Source organism: Piliocolobus tephrosceles, chromosome 1, assembly GCF_002776525.5.
Source record: "Piliocolobus tephrosceles isolate RC106 chromosome 1, ASM277652v3, whole genome shotgun sequence".
In the NCBI taxonomy this organism is placed as follows: domain Eukaryota; kingdom Metazoa; phylum Chordata; class Mammalia; order Primates; family Cercopithecidae; genus Piliocolobus; species Piliocolobus tephrosceles.
Genome location: NC_045434.1, coordinates 179387228 through 179415070, shown reverse-complemented (window position 1 = coordinate 179415070; position 27843 = coordinate 179387228). Strand labels below are relative to the sequence as shown.

Sequence of the window (27843 nt, the reverse complement as noted above, 5' to 3'; positions counted from 1 at the left end):
TCCACAGAGGGAGGCCGGGCCCTTCACATAATTGCTACCGTTTATTTATGGAACTATTCCTCTGTGCGCGATGCCCTTTATATGTGTACAGTCTGTGCTGCAGTCAATTCTTATAGTGATTCTATGCAGAATGTACTTTAGAGGGGATTGCTGGGACGCAGGGTGGGTAGGTAACTTGCCAGCTTGGTGGGGCTGGGTCTCCAGCTGGTTGGGACCCCACCCTCCTGTCATGGCCCAGGAGTGAGGCATTCAGGGCTGGACCACAAGTGTTTATGAAGCTTTGTGCTCCATTATCCCATCAGAACGTCTTCTTGGCCCTGGCAGGCAGCCAGGGCAGGGCCATTCTCCACCTTACTGACAAAGAATCCCAGGGAGGGGAAGAGGGTACTCCCCCCACACCCCTATTGCCTCTGCCTGCTTTGTCCAGAATGCGGGATAGAGAAGTAATGGGAGAAGCTCCCAACTGTTGCTGGATCTCTGCCTTCCAGGGAAGCTGTGACCTCAGTAAGGGCAGGATGTGCCTTTCCAGGGAACTCGAGGTGGGGCAGGATGGGTAGGGAGTGAGATCAGAGGGAAGTCCATGTTGGGAAGATGGGAAGGCAGGTCTCTGGGGGTTTGTGGAATAGAGGAAGGGAACATCATAGAACAGGCCAGGAATAGGAGCTTGACCTGGAGATTACTTTGCAGCAGGTTTAAACAGGGGCCATGTGGGAGAGTGGAGCCATGGGGTCAGAGGTTACTGCATGCAAATTATGACTCTGCCCCTTATGAGAATGGTGAGTTTGGAAAAATGATTTCCCTGGGCCTCAGGGTCTTCATGTATATAAGGGCTGAAGCCCAGTGGGTAACTGGAGCACTGCCTGGGTTAGATCCTGGCTCCACCACTTACCAGTGTGACCAAGGGCGAATGAATTCACCTCTCTGGGCATCAGTGTCCTTGTCTCTAAAATGGACTTGATAATAATGAAAGCTACCCCTCACAGGGCTGTGGTGAGGAGGAAGGGGTCTGGCAGCACATAGAGAATTCTTAGAGCAGCCTTTTTTCCTGCAGAGTCTTTGTTGCTATCATCATCATCCTCATCCTCATCCTCATCTCCCTCCAAGGATTCTTGGGAGGCTTTAATATGGCAGGTTGCACAAATTGTCTGGCACAGACATTACTAAATAATAACAGGGCAGAGTGATAGGTGCTGTGATACATGGAGGTGCTGGGAGAGACACAGGAAAGAGAAAAGACTTCTGTCTGGCTGGGTGGAAGAAGGGTGTGGAAGGTATGGAAGCCAAGGGAAAACTTTCCCTTTGCCCTCTGAAGGTTCACTGAAAAGTCAACTGACATAAAGCAGATTAATAGCAGAAATGGCATGCAAATTTATTAATGTGCACACAGGGAGAACCACAGAGTGGTTGATTACTCCTCACCCTGCAATGGGGTGCAGAAGCTTATATGCCATCTTGAGGTTACAGAAAGAATGGGGGCTTGGGGCCTGAGCACGGTGGCTTATGCCTGTATTCCCACCACTTTGGGACACCAAGATGGGTGGATCACCTGAGGACAGGAGTTCTAGACCACCCTGACCAACATGAAACCCCGTCTCTACTAAAAATACAAAAAATTAGCAGTGCATTGTGGTGTGCACCTGCAATCCCAGCTACTCGGGAGACTGAGGCAGGAGAATCGCTTGAACCCAGGAGGTGGAGGTTACAGTGAGCCGAGATCGCACCGCTGCATTCTAACCTGGGAAACAAGAGTGAAACTCTGTCTCAAAAAAAAAGAGGCCGGGCACAGTGGCTCATGCCTGTAATCCCAGCACTTTGGGAGGCCGAGGTGGGTGCATCACCTGAGGTCAGGAGTTCGAGACCAACCTGGCCAACATAATGAAACCCTATCTCTACTAAAAGTACAAAAAATGAGCCCGACTGTAATCCTAGTTACTCGGGAGGACTGAGGCAGGAGAATCATTTGAACCAGGGAGGGTGAGGTTGCATGAGCTGAGATCGCGCCACTGCACTCCAGCCTAGGCAACAAGAGCAAAACTCCATCGAGAGAAAGAGAGAAAGAAAGAAAGAAAAGAAAGAGGACTCAGATCCTGGCAAAACAGTTTATGAGAGGGGGAGAAGAGGAGGCCTCCCTCAAGAAGGCCTCAGGCGGGACTCAAGAATCTTCACATTTTTCCTTCAACTTTTATTTTAAGTTCAGGGGTACATGTGCAGGATGTGCAGGTTTGTTACATAGGTAAATGTGTGCCATGATGATTTGCTGCACTGATCATTCCATCACCTAGGTATTAAACCCAGCATCCATTAGCTATTCTTCCTGATGCTTTCCCTCCCCCCACCCCACCCCCAATAGGCCCCCCCGTGTGTTGTTCTCCTCTGCACCCCTGTGTCCATGTATTTTCATCATTCAGCTTGTAAATGGGCACCTGAAGTGTTTGGTTTTCTGTTCCTGCATTAGTTTGCTGAGGATAATGGCTTCCGACTCCATCCATGTCCCCGCAAAGGACATTATCTTGTTCCTTTTTATATGGCTGTATAGTATTCCATAGCATATATGTACCACATTTTCTTTATCCACTCTATCACAGATGGGCATTTAGATTAAAGAATCTTCACTTTTTAAAGCTTCTCAGGAAGCATCTCTGATGCCCACCCAGAATTGGGAACCCCTGCCATGGAAGAGGGTGGGGGATATCTTTAAACAGGAATAGGGTCCATTGAGATGCCCACCCCAGACCTCCAAGATTTGGGCAGAGAGCTTGAGAAGGTGGGAAGTGGGTGTAGGAGACTCTGACCCCCAGCCTTCCACCCCTCTCCAAAGCAGTCCCACACTCTGATGGCCACGTTTACCACCAGGATCGGCCCCTGGAAGTGCCTCTTCCCTATAGCCCTCTGGCTCCAGCAAGGACAGAAGCTTTCCTTCCTTCCTTCCTCCCAACAGTTTTTGAGCTCCTCCGCCATGTGCTAGGCATGCTGTTGGGTCCTGAAAGTGAATAAAATAGGTAGTTTCTCCCCCCAACCTCCTGACCCAAAGCTTTGGGTGATTCCTGCTCTTTTGGCTTAGCTAAGCATGAAGTGCTGTGTCATCAGGAATGTGGCTAAGCACAAGAGAGCTGGGACAGGAGTCCACCCTGGGGGCTCAAGTGGTGGCCGCAGGGCTCAGTGGTCTAGCCTCCAGGCCTTGTGGCTTCCTGGTTCCCCCTTCTCACAGGCCCAGTCTCTTGTCCTGGCTCTGGCCTTGCAGGCCAAACTCCCAGGCCCTGCCCTCGGTACCCCCTACCAGGAGGGTCCTGGTGCCTGGAGTAGGAGTGAGCTGTGCAGCCGCCTTCCCATCCTCATCTTACACAGAAGAAAACAGCATTGGGTAAGGTCTGAGCAACTCTTCCCAGGGGCAGGGTTAAGAATCATTTCCTCACAGGGGTAGCAGAAACAACAAACACAAGGAAATGACAGGGATGCCGAGGATTTCAGAGCACACAGCTCCGGTCCAGGATGGACTCCCACAGAGAGATGAGGGGAACACTCCCGGGGCAGCTTCCTCACCTCCCTCTTGGAGTCAGTTCTTGTGTCTTCATGCTGTGTTCTGTTGTTTCCTTTCATCAGGATCCCTTGCCCAGTCCAACCCCACCCACACCATCAAGGATGTCACTGTTTCACTCGCTCATTGCCATTCATTTACTTCTTCCTTTCTCATTCAACACATAGGTGCCATGTGCCAGGCACAGGATAAAGCCATAGGCAATATACAGCCTCACATGGCATTCCCAGTTGGATGGGGTCACCAACACGACCACACAGCTCTAATACAACATGATAATTGCCACTGTGGAGTTGTGCATAAGGTGTTATAAAACCAAGGAGTGGCCGGGCACGGTGGCTCAAGCCTGTAATCCTAGCACTTTGGGAGGCCAAGACGGGCGGATCACAAGGTCAGGAGATCGAGACCACCCTGGCTAATACGGTGAAACCCCGTCTCTACTAAAGAATACAAAAAACTAGCCGGGCGACGAGGCGGGCGCCTGTAGTCCCAGCTACTTGGGAGGCGGAGGCAGGAGAATGGCGTAAACCTGGGAGGCGGAGCTTGCAGTGAGCTGAGATCCGGCCACCGCACTCCAGCCTGGGCGACAGAGCGAGACTCCGTCTCAAAAAAAAAAAAAAAAATGTATACAAAACAAACAAGGAGTAACCCAGGGAAGGTTGATTCTTGAAGAATGAGTAGAAATTCATGGAGCACATACCAAGCAGTGAGAATAGCAAATGCAAAGGCACGAAGTTTGCAATGGCTACAGCATGGCAGGTTCAGGGGAGCAGAGGGAGTGGAGGCTGGGAGAAGAGCAGGGGCATCCATGAAGGGCCTGGAAAGCTGGGCTGAGGAACTAGAACTTTCTGTCTTAAGCAGGGAGCAGTCATTGGAGGATTTTAGGGAGAGAAGGGACATGGTCAGATCTACATCTTTTTTTTTTTTTTGAGATGGAGTCTCACACTGTTGCCCAGGCTGGATTGCAATGGCGCGATCTTGGCTCACTGCAACCTCCACCTCCCAGGTTCAAGCGATTCTCCTGCCTCCCGAGTAGCTGGGATTATAGGTGCCTGCCACCACGCCTGTCTCATTTTTGTATCTTTAGTAGAGACGGGGTTTTACCATGTTGGCCAGGCTGGTCTCCAACTCCTGACCTTGTGATCTGCCCGCCTCGGCCCCCCAAAGTGCTGGGATTACAGGTGTGAGCCACCACGCCTGGCCAGATCTGCCTCTTAGAACAATGCTATGGAAGTTGGTTTTGGGGAATGGGTGGAAGGGGAAGAGGTCAGGCAGAGTGTTCAATAAAGAGGATCAGACACAGGCCAGGTAGGAGAAGCCAATGCCTAGCCTAGGACAGGGCAGTTGGCTCAGTAAGTGTGAGCACCTCTCAGTGTAAGAGCTGAGGTCGGAGAGGGGCAGATGGGCTGCGGAGCTGGCCACACTGAAGGCAGCTGTGTGTTTCCAGGACTCAGGACCAAAGGGAGGCTAAGGCAGGAAGGCACTTCTGGGCTTTTGACTTGAGCAGGCTCAAAGTCAGCAAATGCAGCTGGGTCTGTGTCTAGCGATTGGGAAGGTCCACAGCAGGACTCCAGCCCATACCTGGGAGTCAGGGCAAAACCTAGCCTAGGGAAGAGCCCCCAGGAGCCAGGCTGGGTGTCAGGTGGGGCCCTTGTCCTAAAGGGGGAAGAGACTACAAGGTAGAGCACCGAGCATACCTGGCTCCGGCACCTTTACGTCTCTGGCCACTTCTCTCTTATGGCTCCCTGTAACGATGAGATGTGGACACCTGGAGGCATCTGGGGCTAGTTTCTTCTTCATACCTGCCCCACTCAGATGAGGCTCCCTCCAGGGTCTGCATCTTGACTCAGTCACAACCTGATCCTGAGCTGGGACCCAGGGGTGTCCTGCTCCTAGCTCCAAGCTCCTGGCGAGGATGAACTTTGGTTTGGCTCTACCTGCTCAAGTACCTTCGGAAGTGTGCCCACCTTGCCAGCCTCATCAGAATGCAATGTCAGGATGATGAAAGAGTTCAGGAAATTCCACTCCCAACGTATGTCACTTTGGACTTCAAACTGTGAGCATTTGAGGAACAGCAAATGCAGGGAGGGACTTGCTTTGAACTTCCTGTATCTGCTTCAAGATAAATCCTCCAAAGGAACTCAGTGGTTATAAATCCCCTCCCCAGGAACGTCATCAACCAGAGAATAGTAAACTCAGATCACAGGACAGGAAACTGAGTCAACACCACCCCAGACAGACTTTATCACTACCATTCTGAGGGCCCATTCATCTTTCCCCCAAATCATTTACTCTCTCATAAGTTGCCTGAATCCTCCCTCCACTCACCCCGTGTAAGAGGTACATATGCTCTCACTAAGGTTGAGGACATTCGCTTTTCTATCATGTGATGTCTCCATCCGTGTAGTATATTTGTGTACGTTTTCTTCTGTAACCCTTCCTTCTGCTTTCAGTTTATTTCATAGACTCAATTATTGACCCTCAGAGGGTAGAGGGGAAATCTTCCCTCCCCTGCAGCGATGCTCTGGGACTGCCAGACACCTGAATTCACTCCCAACAGCCCATTTGGGCAATTAGTCACTCATATGATAAACATTTTTTAAGCCCCCAAAGTGTGCCAGTCCTTGGACAGAAAGCTGGATTTACAAGGTCAGATCAGATTCAGTGCTTGTGATAGAAGAATTCATAATACAATGGAGCCAAACGTGTGAAACACAACACAGCCTATTACAACACAACGCGGCATGACAGCTTCACACATCCCAACACATGATACGAGAACTCAGGTCTGTTTTCTAACTTCTGGGGCCTTAGCTGAGAAAAGGGCAGCTCCCAGTGAAAGGAGGCTTATTAATTAGGAAGGGAGATTGTTGGAATGTCAGCAGTGGAAGGCAGAGGGGAAGAGACTGTAAGTCAGACTAGCTGCTTCAGTTCTGGCACCATAACCTTGGACAGATGACAGAACTCTCTGTGCCTTAGTTTCCACATCTACAAAATGGAGAGAATGATAGTGTGTATGTCATAGGGCTTAAGGATTAATTAAGATAATACACATAAAGTGCCTGGCACAGTCCCTAGAAGGTATAGCAAGCACAATAGCATCAGCTGTGTGGTTGTTGTTGCCGTAGAATTATAGAACCTGATTACACTCTTAGTTTCTTGGAGTCAGAGAACTGTAGCATCATAGAACCCTAGGACCTTAGAACCTTAAACATAGAGGTTTATAAACATATATAAATATAATGTGCACCAGAATATTAGCTAGGAGGGTGAAGAAGGGAGATCTCCCTATTCCTTCAGATGGAGGCGAAATGTCCTCTAATGCCTGAGTTTCAGGGCTGTCACATTCAGTTGCTCAGGCTGTACACAATATACCTCTAAAGAAGGCCATTCACATAGACTTTGATGTGAATGGAGTTCCTTAGATGCAGCATGACATGCACTATTGCGTGAGAAAGCCCACATTTCTCCCAGAGAAGTCGGCTAAGTCCCAGAGGGCTTACACTTACTACCATAATCTCTGCCTCCAGAAAAACATGCTGGCTTTGTCCTGAGCCACACTGATCTGAATGTGATGAAACGGAAACTTGGATTCCATATAAAAATAAAATCACTTGGCCGGGCGCGGTGGCTCAAGCCTGTAATGCCAGCACTTTGGGAGGCCGAGACGGGCGGATCACGAGGTCAGGAGATCGAGACCATCCTGGCTAACACGGTGAAACCCCGTCTCTACTAAAAATACAAAAAAACTAGCCAGGCGAGGTGGTAGGCGCCTGTAGTCCCAGCTACTCGGGAGGCTGAGGCAGGAGAATGGCGTAAACCCGGGAGGCGGAGCTTGCAGTGAGCTGAGATCAGGCCACTGCACTCCAGCCCGGGCGACAGAGCAAGACTCTGTCTCAAAAATAAATAAATACATAAATAAATAATAAAATCACTCTCCTTAAGCATTCCCGAGAGCAGATTATACAGAGATCCAGAATGTATAAGCAAGCTATGCTTATTGCCACCCAGATGGTAAAATGAGATGTGAGCTGTTCCTCCCCGACCTGTCATCTTTCTGCTTACTTCTCTTTCTCCCTCCCAATTTGCTCCTCAGGAACCCAGGCATGAGCTATCCCAGGCTCTTGGTGGGGTCTCAACTCAAAGCCCTTGTCAAAGCATTTTCCTCAATAAAAGTAGTTCCTTTTCCCAACGGGAATTTGGGCCATATGTTTAGGTAGTAATTTTTGTATGCCTTATCACATTTAGTGCCACTTATAAAACCTGAGACTCACAGAATTTTAATACCAAATAATCTAAGAAACAAAAATTTTGGAATAACCTAGCCTAAGGACCACAAGTTCTAAGAATTGTGGAGAATTTCAGAATCCCAAAAATCTTAACAATTAGAAAAGGCCTTAAGGGGTCATTGAGTCCACACCTTATTCAACACAGACATCTCCTCTACAACGCTGCTGGCAGGTGCCGATACTGCCTCTGCAACAACAACAACAAAAAAGCATACTTCTGAGAAAAATTGGAAGACAGCTTGTTATCTGAACTATGCATAGGCTTGAATAATCTATTTTTGTTTTTTTGAGATGGAGTTTCACTCTTCTTGCCCAGGCTGGAGTGCAATCTTGGCTCACTGCCACCTCCACCTCCTGGGTTCAAGCGGTTCTCCTGCCTCAGCCTCCTGAGTAGCTGGAATTACAGGCATGCACCACCACACCCCGCTAATTTTGTATTTTTAGTATTCTTTGTATTTTTAGTTTCTCCACGTTGGTCAGGCTGGTCTCGAACTCCAGACCTCAGGTGATCCACCTACCTCGGCCTCCTAAAGTGCTGGGATTACAGGCATGAGCCACCACACCCAACCTGAATAATCTATTAGAGTGTTTCTCTCTAAGAAGGGAAACACATCTGAACTAAAGGGTAAAAAATGGCATGTTTTAACTGGTAAGTCTAAATGCAAAACGATGACAACAAAATTTTAAAGGATTGCTTCCTTCTTAAGCTTTATTTTCGTCCTCTGTCAGTGTATCACTAGACTCATCTTTCCCAGACACCCAGGCCTCCCACGCGAGTATATACTTTCCATTTGGCTTGATTTCAAGTGCTAATGTATAAAGCTTCTGGGTTCTGGGTCTGGCAAGCTATTTCTCATGTTCTCTGATAAAATATTAAAAACCATCTCTAAGGTCTTCCAAGAGGGGATATGTGGAAGATACATTTCAATTTTCCACTGCATTTCAACCTCAATATAATGTGATTAGCTATGGCATTGGAAATTAGCTTAATACTGGCCCATATTACTAAAGGGGCCAAGGAAAACTATCCCTTCATCCTCTGAAGGTCCACTGTAATCAACTGACACAAAAGGCAGATTAATAGAAGAAAAGGCATAACGATTTTATTTTAATATACATAGCACAGGAGAACTGAAGGAGAATGATTACTCTGCTATCTTAATTTAATTCCAGTGTGGTCTGAGAGCAGACATTGTATGATTTCTATTATTTTAAATTGGTTAAGCTGTGCTTTATGGCCCAGAATGCAGCCTGTCTTAGTGAGTGTTCTGTGGGAGCTTGAGACAAATGTGTTTTCTGCTGTTGCTGGATGAAGTATTCTATAAACACCAATTATATCCAGTTGATTGATGGTGCTGTTGAGTTCAACTATGGTCTTACTGATTTTCTGCCTGCTGAATCTGTCCATTTCTTAAAAGGATGTTGAAGTCTTCAGCTATACTTGTGGATTCATCTATTTTTCCTTGTAGGTCTGTCAGTTTTTGCCTCCATATTTTGCTGCTCTGTTGTTAGGCACATACCCATTAAGGATTTAACTATGTCTTCTTGGAGAATTGACCCGTTTATCATTTGTATAGGGGACACAGCACAGGCAGGTGGCAGGGGCAGATATAAAACCTTTGTGGGTGGAAGGTGCGGGTTCTTCCACCCCATGGGAGCCCCACCATGACTGGCTAGGAGGCTGAGATACCCACAAAGAAAAGCCTGAAGTGGCAGCAGAGCCTGGAGATGGGGCTGGGGAAAGAAGGAGAAGGAGAGGGGAGAGGGAGACAGGTATCACAGGAGACAGAACCACAGAGTGGTTTAGTGCTTGGGGATTAGGCTGACTGACCCGGCTTTGCCAGTTACTAACTACATGACCCTGGCATAGGACTTAGTCTCTCTGAGCCTCAGTTTCTTCATCCAAAAAAAATGGAAATGGCACCACCACAGTGCTGCTTGTCATATGAGAAGGTACTGTGTGTGGGCCCTGCATACTCTCCACCCTCTACCTATGGGGCTGGGCTGCTGGCCCAGCTCGCAGTGGCACACCTGCACGACACCGAGCAGTGAGGAGTAGCGAGCCCTTCTTGAGATGGACCACAAGCAGCCCTCCGGTCCAGATAAACTCCCTCAGACTGAGCCTCATCTCACCCAGCCCCAGCTTTCCTTCTTCCCAAGACACTGGGCCTGGAGAAGACCCTGCCCTGTCCCTGCACGAGGCCTTGATCCTTGCCTACACTGTTTTCTGGCTGTCGTGTGTTTCAAGGGGATGTGGATAAGGATCCCTCTCCTCAAACCAAACCTGGTGCTTCTAAGCTGTGCATCCTGCAGGAGCACCTGTGGGCATGGAGGCAGCAGGCCCATGTCTGAATTCTGCCCTCTGAGGGCCACTAGGCTGCATGGGGTCATCTTCTAGGCTCGCTCTCCTACCACAGAGCTGCTACCAAGTAACCCCAGTCCAAAAGATGGCTGCAAGCCTCTCATTCCCCAAACAGCCTGTACTGTTTGGTTGTCTCATGAAGACAATGTGGAAGAGACTAATGGAGAGCCCAAAAGAGAAGCTGAGATGTGACTCGCCATCTGCCTCTGGTCTTGGCAGCCCAAGGGGGTTGGGCCCTTTTTTTTTTTTTTTTTTTTAAAGATGGAGTCTCGCTCTGTTGCCTAGGCTGGAGTGCAGTGGCGCGATCTCGGCTCACCACAATCTCTACCTCCCGGGTTCAAGCGATTCTCCTGCTTCAGCCTCCTGAGTAGCTGGGATTATGGCCACATGCCACCACATCTGGCTAATTTTTGTATTTTTAGTACAAATGGGGTTTCGCCATGTTGGCCAGGCTGGTCTCGAACTCCTGACCTCAGGTGATTTGCCCACCTCAACTTCCCAAAGTGCTGGGATTACAGGTGTAAGCCACCGCACCCAGCTGATTTGGGCCTTTTCTGCACATTGCCTCTCCCTGTAGGGGCTGGCATGCTGTCCTGGGTTCATCCCAGTGCCCAGGTCCACTGACAATATCTAGCTTGAAGTAGTAGCCTAGCCAGCTGAGACCAAACCCCAGGGAGTGACTGGGAATCTGAATCTCCAGGACTCTCCCTGTCCCTCCCACTCTGGAGTTAAGGACATGTTCCCCAGGAGACCAGGTGATGCTCCACTTTCAGCTGGGTGCCCTCCCCTGTTTCCTGGGATGGCTGTGACTTGGGCCAGTGGCAGCAGTGCCCTCTATCAGGATCCCCTCCCCAGGTGATGGGGCCTTCAGTCAGGGCATGGTGGGCAGTCTCTCAAGGGCCAGGCAGGCCTCTGGTGTCTTTGTATTTAAAGTGGGTATCTTGGCTGAGCACGGTGGCTCATGCCTGTAATCCCAGCACTTTGGGAAGCCAAAGCAAGTGGATCACCTGAGGTCAGGAGTTCGAGACCAGCCTGACTAACATGGTGAAACCCCATCTCTACTAAAAATACAAAAATTAGCTGGGCATGGTGGCAGGTGCCTATAGTTCTGGCTACCCAGGAGGCTGAGGAAGGAGAATCGCTTGAACCTGGGAGGTGGAGGTTGCAGTAAGCCAAGAGTGTGCCACTGCACTCCAGCCTGGGCAACAGAGAGAGACTCTGTCTCAAAAATAAAATAAAATAAAAAATAAAGTGTTTTTTTTTTTTTTTTTTTTTTTACACAGCATATACGTGGGTCTTGCTTTTAATTCACTCTGACCAAATCTCTGTCTTGTAATTGGTATATTTAGATCATTATGTTTACAGTGATTATTGATATAGTTGGATTAATATATACCATATTTGTTACTGTTTTTTATTCATTGCCCTTGTATTTTTGTCTTCAACACATTTTCTTCCTTTTTAGACTTAAGCGAGCATTTTATGTGATTACATTTCCTCTTATTTTCAGAATATTGATTATACTTACTTTTCTTTTTTTTTTTTTTAGAGATGGAGTCTCGCTCTTTCGCCCAGGTTGGAGTGCAGTGGCACGATCTCGGCTCACTGCAACCTCTGCCTGTTCAAGTGATTCTCCTGCCTCAGCCTTCCGAGTAGCTGGGATTACATGTGCATGCCACCACACCCAGCTAATTTTTGTGTATATATATATATATATTTTTTTTTTTTAGTAGAGATGGGGCTTCACCATCTTGGTCAGGTTAGTCTCAAACTCCTGACCTCATGATCTGCCTGCCTCGGCCTCCCAATATACTTACTTTTAACAAAATTTTTAGGCCAGGCGTGTTGGCTCACGCCTGTAATCCCAGCACTTTGGAAGGCTGAGGCAGGCAGTTCCCTGAGATCAGGAGTTTGAGACCAGTTTAGCCAACATGGTGAAACCTCGTCTCTACTAAAAGTACAAAAATTAGCTGGGTGTGGTGGCATGCGCCTGTAATCCCAGCTACTCAGGAGGCTGAAGCAGGAGGATAGTTTGAATCCAGGAGGCAGAGGTTGCAGTGAGCTGAGATCGCACCACTGCACTCCAGCCTGGGCAACAAGAGCGAGACTCCGTCTCAAACGATCGCCCTAGAGTTTGCCGTATACATATACACTAATCCCAGTCCACTTTCACTAATCCCAGTCCACTTTCAAATGACACTATCCTGCTTCAGTAATGAAACATTCCTAATTCCTCCCTCCATCCCTTGTTTCACTGTATTCATTTTGCTTATATATAGCTATATTCATTGTTGCTATTATTATTTTGAACATTATCTTATTTGTTAGATTAAGAATAAGAAGAATAAAAGTGTTAATTTTTCTCTTATTCTTTCTCTATTGCTCTTCTTTAAGTGGATCTGAGTTTCTGATCTATATTATTTTCCTTCTCTCTGAAGAACTTCTTTAAACATTTCTTGTAAATTAGGTTTACTGGCAACAAATTCCTTCAATTTTTGTTTGAGAAAGTCTTTGTTTTTCTTTCACTTTTTAAAAAACAAGGCCAGGCACGGTGGTTCACGCCTGTAATCCCAGCACTTTGGGAGGCCAAGGCTGGTGGATCACCTGAGGTCAGGAGTTTGAGACCAGCCTGACCAACATGGTGAAACCCCGTCTCTACTAAAGATACAAAAAAGTTAGCTGGGTGTGGTGGCACGCGCCTGTAGTCCCAGCTACTCGGGAGGCTGAGACAGGAGAATCACTTGGACCTGAGAGGCGGAGGTTGCAGTGAGAGGAGATCGCACCAGCCCGGGTGACAGATTGAGACTCTGTCTCAAAAAAGAAAAAAATTGGTGAAATGTTCAGTTATCCTTGCTTCAAATATTTCTTTTGTCCTTTTTTCTCCTTCAGATATTCCAATTATGCATATAATATAGCTTTTATAGTTGTCTCACAGTACATGGATATTCTTTCTTATGTTTTTTCAGTCTTTTCTCTCTTTGCTTTTCAGTTTTGAAAGTTTCTACCAACATATCCTTGGTCTCAGAGATTCTTTCCTCATCTGTGTCTGATGTACTAATAAGCCCATTAAAAGCATTCTTCATTTCTATTACAGTATTTTTTATCTCTATCATTAAAAAAAATTCTTTCTTAGAATTTTTGTCTCTGTGCTTACACTGTCTATCTGTGCTTGCATATTATCTACTTTTTCCCTCAAAGCCCCTAACATTAATTTTAGTTGTTTTAAATTTTTAGTCTGATAATCTTAACATTCCTGTCGTATCCCAGTCTGGTTCTGACGCTTGCTCTTTTTCTTCAAAGTGTGTGTTTTGCCTTTAATATGCGTAGTAATTTTTTCCATTGAAAGCCACACATGATATGCTGGTGTTGGGGCTCAGAAACCGATACAACAAAATATGGTGCTTTGACATGCCAAACTGAAGAAAAAGCCTCAAGGTCTCTCTGACCTTCCCTCATCTCCTGTCTCTCAATCCTCCGTCCCTCCCAAAGCACATGATAAAGTTGTTTTCTGAAGTTCCCCTATCTGCCTAAAGTCCAGTTCCGCCAAAGTAGAAGACAATTACCTCTAGTCCCTTCTTTGAGTTTTCATTAACTGAATTCATAGCACAGGAAGAAAGACCCAAGTCTGTCAACAAATCTAGACAGACTTTTTTTTTTTTTGAGATGCAATCTCACTCTGTCATCCAGGCTGGAGTGCAATGGTGTGATCTCGGCTCACTGCAACCTCCACCTCCCGGATTCAAGCGGTTCTGCCTCAGCCTCCCAAGTAGCTGGGGCTATAGGCTCTCGCCACCACACCCAGCTAATTTTTGTATTTTTAGTACAGACAGGCTTTCACCATGTTGGCCAGATGGTTACACAGACTTTTGTCACAAACCATTGTCTGCTCTGCAGGCCCAGCAGACTTTGTCGAAGGAAATTGTATGTTTTTCAAGCCCATTGAATTCCCCTAAAAATCATTTCCTATCCCCTAAAATCATGCATACTTTTCCATCTTCCTTTCCCCTAAGAAGAAGGGTATACAGTGCTCACTTTGGCAGCACATATACTAAAATTGGAACGATACAGAGAAGATTAGCCTGGCTCCTGAGCAAGGATGGTATGCAAATTCATAAAGTATTCCATTTTTTTTCATTTAAAAAATTTATTTATTTATTTTTTTTTTTTTTGAGACGGAGTCTTGCTCTGTCGCCCGGGCTGGAGTGCTGTGGCCGGATCTCAGCTCACTGCAAGCTCCGCCTCCCGGGTTTACGCCATTCTCCTGCCTCAGCCTCCGGAGTAGCTGGGACTACAGGCGCCCGCCACCTCGCCCGGCTAGTTTTTTGTATTTTTAGTAGAGACGGGGTTTCACCGTGTTAGCCAGGATGGTCTCGATCTCCTGACCTCGTGATCCGCCCGTCTCGGCCTCCCAAAGTGCTGGGATTACAGGCTTGAGCCACCGCGCCCGGCTCATTTAAAAAATTTATAAAAGTTTTTTAAAAAAGAAGAGTACCATCTTACTCCATTGGGATATTGGGTAATCACTCTGTGATTCTCCCCTGTGCATGCTAATAAATTTGTACACCATTTCTCCTACCAATTTGCCTTTTGTAAGTTGATTTTTTTTTTTTTAAGACAGAGTCTTGCTCTTGTCGCCCAGGCTGGAGTGCAATGGCACAATCTCAGCTCACTGCAACCTCTGCCTCCTGGATTGAAACGATTCTCCTGCCTCTGTCTCCCAGGTAGCTGGGATTATAGGTGCCCACCACCACGCCCAGCTAATTGTTGTATTTTCAGTACAGATGAGGTTTCTCCATGTTGGCCAGACTGGTCTCGAACTCCTGACCTCAGGTGATTCACCCACCTTGGCCTCCCAAAGTGCTGGGATTACAGGTGTGAGCCACCAAGCCTGGCCTGTAAATTGATTTTTTAGTGAAACTTCCGAGAGTGAACAGAAAGTTTTCCCGTGGCTCCTACACTGGGTAAAAGGAATTCCCGTAAAATAGGCCTTTAGCAATGTGGTGGAGGAGGTGTGGGGCAGGGGTGGCGTTCCACAGTCCTGTGATTAGCTCTCAGTCTTTTCATGAGCCCGGGAACCCTCCTGGGCTGTGAAGTTCGCCAGTGCTTCTCCATTTTTTTTCTCCCCTTAGGTGGGACAGAGAGGGGTGTGGAGTTGGCTATTTCCCCTCCCTCAGGTCAGCTAGGCTCTGATTAAGCTCCAGAAGATCGGGCTGGGCTAAAATAGTTTCTCTTGAGAGCAGACCTTGTTAAGAACAGAATGCTCTGGCATATTTCAAAATGGTCACTTTTCCCATCCCCCTACTGAAAGCACAAGGAGATTTTTCTCTGACATTCACTGTGAGGACCCGATAGAGATCTTGAAGATTAAACTCACAAACATGTGGGGGTGCCCCTATGGCTGGATCTTGCTGGAATGTTTAACGTTCAGATTTGCCCATACTGAGCCTCCAGCAGTTCTTCAATTACAGGTTAGGTTGTTCTGTCCTGGTACCTGTTCTAGAGGAGGTTTCTACTTGGGAGTTTCTGCTTTTCTGTCTCTTCAATTTTGAGGGCAGTGGTTTGCCCTGTGACCTCACTCCTCTAAAGGATCTAAGAATTGTTGATTTTCCAGTTTGTTCAACCTTTTACTTCTTATTATGACAGAGAGACAACGTCCAAGCCTCTTACATGCCTGATTGGACACTGGGTGTCTCACTGCTATGTATTGAACACCCAGGTGGAAGTAAGCACTTTTTTTTTTTTTTTTTTTTTTTTGTTGAGACGGAGTCTTGCTCTGTCGCCAGGGCTGGAGTGCAGTGGCCGGATCTCAGCTCACTGCAAGCTCTGCCTCCCGGGTTTACGCCATTCTCCTGCCTCAGCCTCCCCAGTAGCTGGGACTACAGGCGCCCGCCACCTCGCCCGGCTAGTTTTTTGTATTTTTTAGTAGAGACGGGGTTTCACAGTGTTAGCCAGGATGGTCTTGATCTCCTGACCTCGTGATCCGCCCATCTCGGCCTCCCAAAGTGCTGGGATTACAGGCTTGAGCCACCGCGCCCGGCCTGAAGTAAGCACTTTTAACATATTATCTCATTTAATCCTCACATTCACCCTGTGAGGTAATACCACTACCCCATGTTGTAGAGGTAATTATTATGGCTCAGCAAGAATTTAGTGACTCCCTCAAGGTCACACAGTTAGAAAGTAGGGTTTGAACTTCAGTCTGTCTGTTAACAAAGTCAGTGTGTGTCCTGCGCACCATGCCATGCCCCAGAATTAAGCAGATTTGGATTAGGGGTTCAGACCCAGAGGCAGACAAAAGCCAGAAACAGAGACAGGAGCCCAGGCCAAAATGGAGGATGGGACCCAGAGCCTCCGAAAGGTCCCAGGATGTATGTCTGACAGACCATCCCCCAGGTCTCCAGAAGTAAGTGTTGAATCCGCCTTTTTCCCCTTTCCAGCTGCGTCACTTGGGTGAGCAGCTTTACCTCTTCTAGCCTCAATTTTTCAGTAGGTAGCTCAGGGCCTGGCAAATAGTAACTGCTCAAAAAATGGAAGTTTGTCATTGTTGTTGCTAGGTAGTGGCTAATGTTGCCAGCTGGGAGGCTGTAGGTGCTAATCCCCTCCAGCTCTGGCCAAGTGAGGTCAGTAACTGGAGATGAGGTCAGAGCCCTTAGAGGAAGGCACCCTGACTCCAGCTGGGCTGGCTGGAGAGGTGGCAGCATTGGAACCTCAGTGAAGAAGCATTCTGTTGACAGTTATAATGAGATATGCCAGCTCTGGTTTCCCACGGTCACACCAGTTACCTCCTCTCCCTGGTTACTGACCCAGTTGGCACCCAGTGCCTGAGAGCTTGACGGCACAGTAGAATCAGTCCTTCTCTGGGGGCAGGTGTGCCAGCTGGTATAAAGGAAGAAAAACCTCCCTGCTCCAGTGCAGAGCCAGCTCTGACACTTCCTGACCAACTCCATTGCCAACTCTGACACCACGAACTTCTGCTTTTTCAGAACGGTCACAGAGACTAGATTTACCCTCCCTGCTGAAATGCCTTAAAATACAAAACCAAACAGACACACACACACACAAAATGACGCTCAAGACACTGTGTATACATCAGACAATGGCAAACAGTGATCAATGAGAGAAATGAAGAAATACAGGTTAGTCCTACTGACTTGTCACCTGGAGAAAGTTCCCATGCCATGGCTCCCCTCATTAACAAGACATGTCCGGGGGCCTGGGGGAAGCCAAAGAGGCTGAAGTTTGTAAGGCAGAGCACTGGAGAGAGGAGAACTACAAAGAAAGAGCGCTGGAGATACTCAGAGGGTCCCCCTTAACTATTCAGTTGAGTATTAATCAAGTGGAAATTACCTGAGGCTGGGGTGGGAAACCACCCAAAAAGATAAGCGAGAATAGTGCTCAGAGCTCACACAGCTAGTAGACAGAGTCTGTTCCTGATAGCCAGAGTGGATTAATTCAAGGGGTCTCAGGGTATTAGCTGAGTAGTGGGGGAAAAGTAACCCTACAGAAATACAGCTCTGGGCCCATCTAACCAAAGGACCAAACTGTTTCTGAGTAACGTAATTATTTTTCAGAACACAACTTGAGATTATTTATACATTCATTTTCTTTTTCTTTTTTTTCCTTTGGTCTACCACTCTGCCAGAGATCAAGATTCTCTAATTCTTCTAGAAATACAAAAATATATAGTACACAGCAAGGTAAAATTCACAAATGTCTGGCATCCAATCGGTAGTTACCAGGCATGCAGAGAAACAAGAAAACACTTCCCATAATGGAGAGGTAATCAATCGATTGACACTGACCTAGAAATGACGCTGACGGTAAAATCAGTAGACAATACCATTAAAACAGTTATTAAATGTATGTCATGTGTTAAGCTAGAAGAACTATTGACTATGTAGGGACATGAAAATATTTTAAAAGACCAAAGAAAACTTTTAGAAATGGAAACTACAATGCCCAAGTTGTAAAACACAGTGGATGGAAATAGTGGAAGATTTGACATTGTAGGAGAGAATATCAGTGAACTCGAAGGCACAGTTATAGAAACTATGGTGAGCTTGGGCAAAATGAAACAGACAGAGAAAAAAGACCTTTAAAAACCGCAATATTTTAGGGAACTGCAAGACAACTTCCAACAACCAAATTGCTAGTGCAATAAAGCAAGGGAAAAAAATAAAAAGCTAAGTTTGGAAAGAAAGAAGTGACACTATCTTTATTCTCGGACAACATGGTTTCCTGTGTAGAAAATACTATGGAATCTGTGAAAGAAGCTACTAGAACTAATAAATGAGTTAGCAAGGATACAGGCTACAAGATCAATATAAAAAACTTCATCATGTTTCTATACACTAGCAACAATCTAAAATTTAAATTTCAATGGCATTAAAAAATGAAATACTTAAGGTAAATCTGCTAAAATATATGTAAGACCTATACATTGAAATGATAAAATATTGTTGACATAGATTAGCACTGTTCATAAAAGACAAAATTGATAAATTTGATTTTATTAAAATTAAAACTTACTGCTTTTAGAAAGGCATTGCTAAGAAAATAAAAGACAAGCCACAGAATGGGAGAAAAAAGAATCACTATCTGACAAGAAACTTGTTTCCAGAATATATAAATAACTCTTACAAATCAGTTTTTTTTTTTTTTTTTTGCTTTTTTTTTATTTTTTATTTTTTTGAGACGGAGCTTTACTCTTTTTGCACGGAGTGCAATGGCATGATCTCGGCTCACTGCAACCTCCACCTCCTGGGTTCAGCCTCTCAAGTAGCTAGGATTACAGGTGCATGGCACCATGGCCAGCTAATTTTGTATTTTTAATAGAAACAAGGTTTTACCACGTTGGCCAGGCTGGTTTGAAACTCCTGACCTCAGGTGATCCTCCCGCCTCGGCCTCCCAAAGTGCTGGGATTCCAGGCGTGAGCCACCGTGCCTGGCTACAACTCAGTATTAAGAAAACAACCCAATTAAAATATGGGCAAAAATTTGAACAGACACTTCATCAAATAAAATAGATGGATGGTAATAAGGACATGAAATAAAGCTCAATATTATAGGCATTAGGGGAATGCAAATTAAAACTCAGTGTGATACCACTACACATCTATTAGGATGGCCAAGATTAAAAAGACTGATCATATTAAATGTTGGGGAAGATGTGGAGCAACTGGAATTCTCATCCATGCTGGTAGGAGTGAAGTGGTATAACTACTCTGGAAAAACAGTTTGGTAATTTCTCAAAAAGGTAAACATATGCCTACCATATGACCAAGTTATTTCACTCCTAATTACATACCCAGGAGAAACAAAAGCATTACAAGTACTTGTATATGAATATTCATAGAAAGTTTATTTGTAATAGCTGAACAATGGAGACAATCCAGATCTCAGGGCGAAGGAAAAAAACTAAGGTCTTGGCCCAGTGATTACTGAGCAGAAGATTTAAACGTGGGTCATGTGGGAGTGTGGAGCCCTGGGATCAGAGGCTCTTGGGTGCAAGTTGTGACACTACTTATGAGAATGGATGAGTTTAGGCAAATAATCTGCAAGAGGGCCTGATAATAAAAGTACCTGCCTCACAGGGCTTTGGTGAGGATGAAAGGGTCTAGCAGCATATGTATAATTCTTTTTTTTTTTTTTTTTGGCGGAGTCTTACTCTTTTGCTCAGGCCAGAGTGAAGTGGCACGATCTCAGCTCACTGCAACCTCCACCCCCCGGGTTCAAGCGATTCTCCTGCCTCAGGCCCCTGAGTAGCTGGAATTACAGGCGCCTGCCACCACGCCCAGCTAATTTTTGTATTTTTAGTAGAGTAGGGGTTTTACCATGTTGGCCAGGCTGGTCTCGAACTCCTGACCTCAGGTGATCCACCTGCCTCCGCCTCCCAAAGTGCTGGGATTACAGGCCATATGTAGAATTCTTTGAGCAGACTTTTCACATTCTCAACCTTTGCTGTTATCATCATGATCATAACATCATCATCATCTACCTCAGAGGTACCTGGGGACCTGAAACAATGCAAGCTATACAAACTGTTTGACACTGGCATCACTAAATAATTATGGGACAGAGTGATGTATGCTGGGATATAGAATGGTGGGAGGTGCTGGGAGACTCACAGGAAAGAGAAACTACTTCTGACTGGCTGGTTGGAAGAAGAATGTGGAAGGCTTCCCAGAGGAAATAGTGTTTTAGCTGGCCTCAGAGGTCAGTGTGGAAGTTTCCCAGGTAGACAAGGGGGATATAGAAAGATGAACTAGTGTGAAGATTCGGATGTGAGAGAGCCTGAAAATGTTGGGAACATAGAGTAGTTTCATGAGACTGCGTGTCTGGGTGAGGGCAACGTGTGAGCCTGCACAGGACATTGGGGCCAGATGGCAAAAGGCTGGAAATGCCTTGCTTGAGGTTTTAAACTTGACCTGGCAGGTGAGGAATTCCTTCCTGTTAATATGGCAGAATCACAAAGGGCACTTAAAAGAACAAATTCTGCAGTCCTACCCAGCAACATTCTAAGTCAGCATGTCTCAGATGGGGCCCAGAAATCTGCAGTGTTTATTTTTATTTATGTGGTTTTTTTAGGAGACAGGGTCTCACTCTTGTCACTCAGGCTGGAGTGCAGTGGCACAATCTCAGCTCACTGAGCCTCAACTTCCCAAGCTCAAGTGATCCTCTCACCTCAGCCTCCTGAGTAGCTGGGGTCACAGGTGCATGCCACCACGCCAGGCTAATTTTTTTGTATTTTTATTTTTTTATTTATTTTGAGACGGAGTCTTGCTCTGTCGCCCAGGCTGGAGTGCAGTGGCACAATGTCAGCTCACTGCAACCACTGCTTCCTGGGTTCAAGCAATTCTTTTTAGCCTCCCGAGTAGCTGGGATTACAGGCGTGAGCTACCATGCCCAGCTAATTTTTGTATGTTTAGTAGAGACAGGGTTTTGCCCCAGGCTGGTCTCGAACTCGTGGGATCAAGCAACACTCCGGCCTCAACCTCCCAAAGTGCTGGGATTACATGTGGGAGCCACCATACCTGGCCTACAGTGTTTATTTATTTACTTATTTATTTATTTAATTTCAGTCCTGTCAGCTCATGCCTAAGCAATCTACAGTGTTTAAAGCTCCCCAGGGCCAGATGTGGTGGTTCACACCTGTAATCCCAGCACTTTGGGAGGCTGAGGCAGGCAGATCACCTGGGATCAGGAGTTTGAGACCAGCCTGGCTGACGTGGTGAAACCTCGTCTCTACTAATAATACAAAAAAATGCCAGGCGTGGTAGCATGCACCTGTAGTCCCAGCTATTAGGGAGGCTGAGGCATGAGAATGGCTTGAACCTGGGAGGTGGAAGTTGCAGTGAACCAAGATCGCACCACTGTACTCCAGCCTGGGCAACAGAGTGAGACTCTGTCTCAAAATAAATAAATAAATAAATAAATAAATAAATAAATAAATAAATAAATAAAAGGCTCTCCAGGAAATTGTGATGCCCACAGGGATATGGGAACTCCTGCCTTGGGGAGGAGGGCATCTCTAAGAAGGAATAGGCCCTATTGAGATGCCAGCCATAGACCTCCAGGAGTTGACCATCGAGCCTGAGAAGGTAAGCAGAGGGTGTAGGAGACCCCTGTCTCTGACCTCCACCCTCTCATTCCTCTCCAGGGGAGTCCCGCACTCTGATGGCCACATCTGGTGCCAGGTAGTTTCTTGTAAAGATCTACACTCACATTACAGCCTAGACATCCCACTAGTAGGTATTTACCCAAGACACCTGAAAGCCTGTGTCTACCCACAGACTCATAAATGAATGCAACTCTATATGTAATTAGCCAAAATTAGAAACAATCCAAACGTTCATTAGCAGGTGAATGGCAAAACAAGTTGTGATATGGTCATACAATGAACTATTACTCAGCATAAAAAGAAATGAACTATAGATACAGATAAGGAAACTTTTGGAGGCGATGGATATATTCATGATCTAGTTTGGGGCAAAGGTTTCAGGGATGTATACATGTGTCAAAACATATCAAATCGTATAATTTAAATATGTGCTGCTTATTGTATGTCAATTGTATCTCAATAAAGCTGTTATAAAAATCTGATGCCAGTTCTGTGCACTCACAGCCAGTGACAATCCCAAGGCCACACTGAATGATTACTGTGCATGAGGTACTGTGTGCTGAGCATTCTATGAAGACTTTTTCCTTTAACCCTCACAATAGCCTTAGGAGGTGGCACTATTATTATTAATACCTCTGTTTACATAGGCAGAAAGGAAAGTTCAGAAAGGTTAAATCAATTCTCCAAGGAAATGTCACCTGACTGAATTCCAGCCCCAGCTTTACCCCTAACCTAATCCAAGCTGTGTTCTATTTGTTTTTATGATTATACAAGCATTGTAATCATGGAAAGCAAAAGAAAACATGTTTCAATTGCTTTCAGCCAACCCCTACACATCATTGAATCCCAATGTGTCTAGTGATTTTTTTTTTTTTTTTTTTTTTGAGGTGGACTCTCACTTTGTTGCCCAGCTGGAGTGTAGTGGCATGATCTCAGCTCACTGCAACCTTTGCCTTCCGGGTTCAAGTGATTCTCCTGCCTCAGCCTCCTGAGTAACTGGGATTACAGGCACGCGCCACCATACCCAACTAATTTTTGTATTTTTTAGTAGAGACAGGGTTTCACCATGTTGGTCAGGCTGGTCTCAAACTCCTGACCTCGTGATCTGCCCACTTTGGCCTCCCAAAGTGCTGGGATTACAGGCGTAAGCCACTGCACTCGACCTATGTCTAGTGACTTTTATAGGCAGTATTTTATTTTATTTTTTTGAGACAGGGCCTCACTCTGCTGCCCAGTCTGGAGTGCAGTGGCACAATCATAGCCCAGTAGCCTTGATCTCCTGGCTCAAGTGATCCTCCAAGCTCAGTCTCCCAAGTAGTAGCTGGGACTACAAGTGCATGTTATCACACTCAGCTAATTCTTAATTTTTTTTTTGGAGAGACCGGGTCTCACTATGTTGCCCAGGCTAGTCTTGAACTCCTGGGCTTAAGCGATCCTCCTGCCTCAGCCTCCCAAAGTGCTGGATTACAGGCATGAGCTATCCAGCATAGCCAGTATTTTTTTTATCACTATCATTCAATAATGTACATAGCATTTTGTTTGCCCCACACTTCCTACCCCAACCTTATCTCTATGTGTTTTTGTTGTTGTTGTTGTTTTTGAGATGGAGTTTCACTCTTGTTACCCAGGCTGGAGTGCAATGGCGCAATCTCGGCTCACTGCAATCTCTGCCTCCCGGGTTCAAGCGATTCTCCTGCCTCAGCCTCCTGAGTAGCTGGGATTACAAGCGCGCCCCACCATGCCTGTCTAATTTTTGTATTTTCAGTAGAGACAGGGTTTCATTCACCATGTTGGTCAGGCTGGTCTCGAATTCCTGACCTCGTGATCCACCAGCCTCGACCTCCCAAAGTGCTGGGATTACAGGCATAAGCCACTGCGCCTGGCCTTCTATGTGGTCTTGTACTCTTCTACATGAAGAACACCATGAACAACAGCTTTTAGGGAAGGTGATTTTTTTGTTGTTGTTTTTAAGAAAAGCCCTGGGAGTGGAATGCAGGGCTCAAAGTGTTTATGCATTTTTCTCTCATCTGGAAAAACACAACTGAACCTTTTTATTGCTTAGTCTAGATTGGAACCTTCCTGGCACTCTAATCCAGACCCTGAAATTCCTGTAATATTTGTAAGTTTGGCCACTAAGCATCTGTTCTACCCATGCCTGAAGGAAGTAGCTCATGCCCCGGCACCAGGAATAGGTTTTGATGGGTCTTAGCCAATCCACATGTCCCACTCGCTGTCTGCAGCCATTTGTTCGGGGCTGGCTCTGAACCAAATCAGAGCCAAGGAAAGCAAAAGACTTTTTTGGCATTTTTTTTTTGAAATAGAGTCTTGCTCTGTCACCCAGGCTGGAGTGTGATGGTGCCGTCTCAGCTCCCTGCAACCTCTGCCTCCCGGTTCAAGCGATTCTCTTGCCTCAGCCTCCCAAGTAGCTGAGACTACAGGCATGTACCACCACCCCTGGCTAATTTTTTTTGTATTTTTAGTAAAGATGGGGTTTTGCCATGTTGACCGGGCTGGTCCCGAACTCCTGACCTCATGATCCACCCGCCTCAGCCTCCTAAAGTGCTGGGATTACAAGCGTAAGCCACTGCACCCGGCCCTTGGCATTCTTGAGAAAGAGAAGTGGCTTCCCCCCACACCTGTGGGTGCTACTAGGCAGACCTCCTTTTCTGGGACAGTGTAGGGAGGGACAAGGAATCCTTTAGCACAATCATGAATAGTGGGTCATCTGAGCATGATGCTGCAGAGATCAGAGCAGGTTGAAAGAGAGAGACCCCTTCTCCATTCTTGATTATGTTGTTTGAGCCACTTGAAGCCAGCCAACAGATTCCATTTGCTTAAACCAGTTTCCATTCATTCATTTCTTTGACCAATATATACTGATCACTTACTATGTAGACAAGTTCTAGGAACCATTTGAGCTAGATTTTGCATGAGCATAATTCTAAATCTAATCTTAACCTAACCCTTAGTCATAAACTGGAACTCTGACCCTTTTCTAGCGAAGAGCTTTTAGTGGCAAGAAACAAAGGACTGGACCACTCACACTGACTCAGTCAAAGAGGCATTGGTGTAAGAATATGCATGGATCACTAAGTGAAATCCCAGGAGTATTACGAAGATTTTACTAGCAATGGGCCTCATGAGGGTCCTAATTGATGAGGAATTCATTCCCTCCCTACTACCTGTACTACCTGTGTCTTCAAAGATTCTTAATGTAAAAAATCCCAACTAATAAAGATATCCTTAAATGATTCATTCCCTGGACAAACTCCATGGCCGCCTATATACATCTTTAATAGGATTCTCCTCTAGACAATTTTTTTGAGACAAGAGTCTTACTCTGTCGTCCAGGCTGGAGTGCAGTGGCGCTGTCTTGGCTCACTGCAACCTCTGCCTCCCGGGTTCAAGCAATTATCCTGCCTCAACCCCCAGTCAGCTGGGGCTACAGGTGTCCGCCATCACGCCTGGCTACTTTTTGTATTTTTAGTAGCGATGGGTTTCGCCATGTTGGCCAGGCTGGTCTCGAACTCCTGACCTCAAATGATCCACCCACCTTGGCCTCCCAAAGTGCTGGGATTACAGGCATAAGCCACCATGCCCGGCCTGACTGGTGTCTTTCAAAGAGCAAAAAATTTTCATTTTGATAAAGTCAAGATGAAATCTTAACCTAAATAAACACAATCTTAACATAGAATATTGACTTTGTGGATCTTTTTTTTTTTTTTTTTAATGATTTCTGTGTTTTGTGTTCTCACTAAGTCTTTGCTTAGCCCCGGGTTTCTTGGCCTCAGCACTATTGGGATGTTGGCCCAGATAATTCTTTGTTGTAAGAGGCTAGTCTGTGTACTGTAGAGTGGGTAGCACCAGCCCAGCTAGGAGAAACCAACTGCAAGGTTGTGAGCAGCACTGTGGAGAGTTCCATGTGATGAGGAACTAACTGAAGCCTCTGTTAACAACCATGTCCAGCCCCCGGATGACTGCAGTGCTGATGGTCAACACCTGGATTCCAACCTCACGAGAGACCCAGAACCAGAACCACCCAGCTGAGCTGCTCCTGACTTCCTATGGAAACTAAGATAGTCAGTGCTCGTTTTAAACCACTAAGTTTAGGATAATTTGTTACACAGCAATAGATAACTAACACATACATCTTGCACATGTTTTATTAAGGTGTATCACTAAGTATTTGATGTGGCTTTTTTGTTTTGTTTTGTTTGAGACGGATTTTCACTCTTGTTGCCCAGGCTGGAGTGCAATGGTGCCATCTCAGCTCACCACCACCTCTGCCTCCCGGGCTCAAGTGATTCTCCTGCATGAGCCTCCTGAGTAGTTGGGACTGCAGGCATGCACCACCATGCCCGGCTAACTTTTGTATTTTTAGTAGAGACGGGATTTCTCCATGTTGGTCAGGCTGGCCTTGAACTCCTGACATCAAGTGATCTGCCCACCTCGGCCTCTCAAAGTGCTGGGATTACAGGCGTGAGCCACTGCACCCTGCCTAAGTATTTGATGTTTTTATGTAATTTCAAAAAGGGTTTGTAAAATTCCAGTTTCCAATTGTTGGTTGCTTGTATATAGAAATAAAATTGATTTTAAAATATTGACTTTGTGTTCTGCCACCTTGCTAAACTCACTTAGTTCTCACTTATTATTAGTTCTAGTAGCTAAGAAGTCTATAATTTTAACATGTTAAGAACCTAGTGTGGACCGGGCGCAGTGGTTCACGCCTGTAATCCCAGCACTTTGGGAGGCCGAGGCGGGCGGATCACCAGGTCAGGAGATTGAGACCACAGTGAAACCCTGTCTCTACTAAAAATACAAAAAATTAGGCTGTAGTCCCAGTTGCTTGGAGGGGCTGAGGCAGGAGAATGGAATGAACTCGGGAGGCGGAGCTTGCAGTGAGCTGAGATTGCACCACTGCACTCCTGCACACTCCAGCCTGGGCGACAAAGCGGGACTCTGTCTCTAAAATAATAATAATAATAAAAAAGAGCCTACTGTGATGGTCCCCAACCCCTGGCTGTGAATACTCTCCTCCTCCTTTCCCAGAATGCATTTTTAGAAACAGAGTACTTATAAATTCTAGGTCTGTGGTCTTTCCCCTCCAATGCTAGGAACCTTCAGGACCACCTGTAGCAGGAGGGCATGAACTTTTACTTTCACAGCTCGACATTAACACAACTCAGCTACCATCCACACCTGCTTCACCTCACTAACGCAATCCTTTCAATCTATCTGCTCAGTCACTGGCTTGAACAGGCTCAGATCTCTGGACCTCTCCATACTATGATTTCTTTGCCTCCATTTTCCTACTATGTTTTCCCAATTCAGGTTCCCAAGGGTGAGAATCTACTTGGGCTCATCCCATCTTTTCCCTCCATATCATTGATTGTCAGGCAGCCCTTGAGTCAGATTCCTTCTTCTTCCAATTGGCTCCATCCACAGAGGATGTCTTAGTCTATATAAGCTGCTATAACAAAATGCCATAGACTAAGGGGCTTATAAACAACACAGATTTATATTTCTCATAGTTCTGAAGCCAGGGAAGTCCAAGATCAAGGCACTGGAAGATGTGGTATCTGGTGAGGGTCCTCTTCTTATTCATAGATGATACCTTCTCACTGTTCTTACATGGTAGAAGGGACAAGACAGCTCTCTGGACCTTTTTTTTTTTAAAAGGCACTTATCCCATTCATGAAGGCTTTGCCCTCATGACATAACCATCTGTTAATATTATCACCTGGGGGTTGGGATTTCAACATATGCATTTTGGGAGGACACAAACATTCAGACCATAGCAGAGAACAAGGTTTAATGGTCCAAATATACCCACTTGGGCTATGGGGGTTTTGGACAGAATCATTTTCCTAGAAAGGAGTGTGATGGGGCAGGCCATAAGATGGACACTTCCCATGTAGAAGATCACCTGTCTTGCAGATGGTCACCTCTCTTGCAGACCTCCAATCCTAAACCCTCAGTCATCCCAAGCCGTGAGGTTCCCTGTTACCTAACACTACTCTTCATCCAGCCTCTAAGA

General features: G+C 46.0%; 1 long non-coding RNA gene and 1 other non-coding gene across 2 annotated transcripts in view; both read left to right on the top strand.

The window, feature by feature from the left end:
• Positions 1–26019, top strand: part of LOC111548720 — a 33382-nt gene extending 7363 nt beyond the window's left edge. Inside the window, exon 3 of the long non-coding RNA XR_002733505.2 lies at positions 25773–26019. This is a non-coding gene — a long non-coding RNA (uncharacterized LOC111548720). The remainder of the gene's footprint in view (positions 1–25772) is intronic.
• Positions 14211–14317, top strand: LOC111548841. Its single transcript, XR_002733526.1, has one exon. It is a non-coding gene; the product is annotated as a U6 spliceosomal RNA (small nuclear RNA).
• Positions 26020–27843: the final 1824 nt, after the last annotated feature.